This window comes from Mastomys coucha, unplaced genomic scaffold, assembly GCF_008632895.1.
Source record: "Mastomys coucha isolate ucsf_1 unplaced genomic scaffold, UCSF_Mcou_1 pScaffold9, whole genome shotgun sequence".
NCBI lineage: Eukaryota > Metazoa > Chordata > Mammalia > Rodentia > Muridae > Mastomys > Mastomys coucha.
In genome coordinates this window covers 13,886,236-13,888,870 of record NW_022196915.1, presented here as the reverse complement: position 1 = coordinate 13,888,870, position 2,635 = coordinate 13,886,236, and positions in this window count along the sequence as shown.

Below are 2,635 nucleotides of genomic sequence, written 5' to 3'. Positions count from 1 at the left end.
GGGGTGCTGCTCAAGGCAAGGCAGTGTGTTACAAAGGCACAAAAGCTGGTAAGAAAATAAAGTGTACAAAATGTTCATGTTAGAAGACCCATATATTTTTATAATAAAGGAGGACAAAAGAAACTTGTATGTTGCTCTATATTTTGGAACCGATAACTGGTCTCACCACTCAGCTTAGAAGAGGGTGGGGAAGCAAGAGAGATGGGAATAAATACATTGAAGGAATATTGGAATAATCCATACCAGTCAGCAAATGCATCATTCACCCTGTGAACAAATACTTCTTTTTTTTTTTAAAGATTTATTTATTTATTTATTTTATGTATAGGGGTACACTATAGCTGTACAGATGGTTGTGAGCCTTCATGTGGTTGTTGTGAATTGAATTTTAGGACCTCTGCTCGCTCTGGTCAGCCCCACTCACTCAGGCCCAAAGATTTATTTATTACTATACATAAGTACACTTCAGATGCACCAGAAGAGGGCATCAGATCTCATTACGGGTAGTTGTGAGCCACCATGTGGTTGCTGGGATCCGAACTCAGGACCTTCAGAAAAGCAGTCAATGCTCTTACCCCCTGAGCCATCTCATCAGCCCACAAATACTTCTTGAAACCTGCCTGCTGCCAAACCCCAAGCTGGGTCTCTGAGGCTACTCCTATAAATACAGCACATCCATCCAGACTGGTCGCGCTGTCTGCGGCTTTCATTCCCATCACCTTGTTTCATTGTAACAGTACTTGCCAGACAAGCATTGCCATTTGGGGCAGAGGAAGAAATGGCCTCTTAGCCACTTTGTTTAAGTAAACACTGTAAGTGGAGGGACAGGACTCAGGTCTGCACGTCCCAATGCCAGTTGTAAGCTCTGCATCCCTGCTGCTGCCCCCGCCTCCTGTCCTTCTGTCTTTCCTCGTGTTCTTTCCTCTCTAAATATTTAATCTTAATTCCTAAATATTTGAGGGTGGAAACGGAACCCAGGGCCTCGAATATACTAAGCACACACTAACATTGAGCTATGCCCTACCCTAGAGTGCCAATGAAATGGGAAGTTATACAATGCATTTCAATTGCTCTGTTTCCTTATACACCACTTCTCTACCTTGTTTTGGCTTTTATAAAGTTACATTTATATTTGTGGGGGGTTGTGCATGCTATGGACGTATATGGAAGTCAAAGGACAAGTGTGTTTGTGTGTGTGTGTGTGTGTGTGTGTGTGTGTGTGTGTGTGTGTGTGGTTGTCAGTTCTCTCCTTCCACAGTGAGTCTTGAGGATAAAGCTCAGGTTGTCAGGCTTGGTGACAGGCACCTTCACCCACTGAATCATCTTGCCTTTTTATGCATGACTAGTGATATTTCCTAACAACTTTCTTAAAAACACAAACACTTCATATTTTTACTCTTTTTTTTTTCCAATACTGGTTCCTGCTGATTTATAGATGATTTGTGGGCAGACGGATATCATCAATCACCTGGTTTCTTTGACCAGCTACTGAATTTTAAGCCAGCCTCTTTACTGGATTTAGGCTAGTACTTTACTGTCTGGTGGTTCACAGTACCAAGACGGTACTGGGGCTTACTTTATTTAACTTTGTACATGTTCTCTCCAATGTACAAAAGCCTAGCAGCCAAGGGCACTTGGCATGACCCCTTCATCTACACAATAAGTGCCATAAAGTACTACTTTTAAAAGAACATTGAAAAGTCTCCACTAACTTACAAATGAATAGGTGAACCATATGTAGTATACACAGAATATTATCTGCTCATAAAACATATCAAGTGCTGATGCTGGAACAGGAATGGAAACAGTGTGCAAAGTGAAAGAAGCTGGTTACAGAACATGAAATGTGCAGAAGAAGGAAAGCCATAGAGAAAAACACAGATTGGTCACTAGAGGAATGGGAGTATGTGTGTGAAAATATACCTATTGGAAGGGATAAACCCAGTGGTACTTGCCTGTGCTCTCAGCAGTTAGGAGGCTGAGGCCAGACGATCTGTGAGCAAAGGCCAGACTGCGCCACTTAGGTCAGCTCTTGACAATCAATTAATCAATCAGTCAATCAATAAATAAATATTTGTTCTTGTTGATTGCCTTGAAATCACTACTGACAACTATGTAAATACATGTGAGTGAATGGATGTCTAATAACTGTATTCTATAGTGTATATATTAAACTAATACAACTTTTTTTCAAAAAAGGAAGGAAATTGATAGAGGTTCCACTAGTAAGTAAACACCTTCTCAGCTCTATGATGTAAGAAGATATTTGACTTGCAACTACTGCTTAAATTTGTGTTGATTATACAGAGATAACAATAAAATTTTCCTACACAATATAAAATAAACAAACAAATAAAAAAAATCTGTTCTACTAATATGGCAGTAACGTATACCAAACATACCAGGTAAGAGAGATGTAGCTTAGGTCATTTAAACCAGCCACACTCTCTGCAAGAATGTCGGCTATGTTTATTGATTTTTGTTTTTTGTTTAATTGGTTGGGTTGTTTGTTTTGTGGGGGTGCTGTGTTTTGTTTGTTTGTTTCATTTAAGGTCTTCCTATGTGCTCAGGATAGCAATTCTCCTGCCTCAGCTTTTGAAGTGCTAGGATGACGTGTACTTTAAGGGTCCATGAT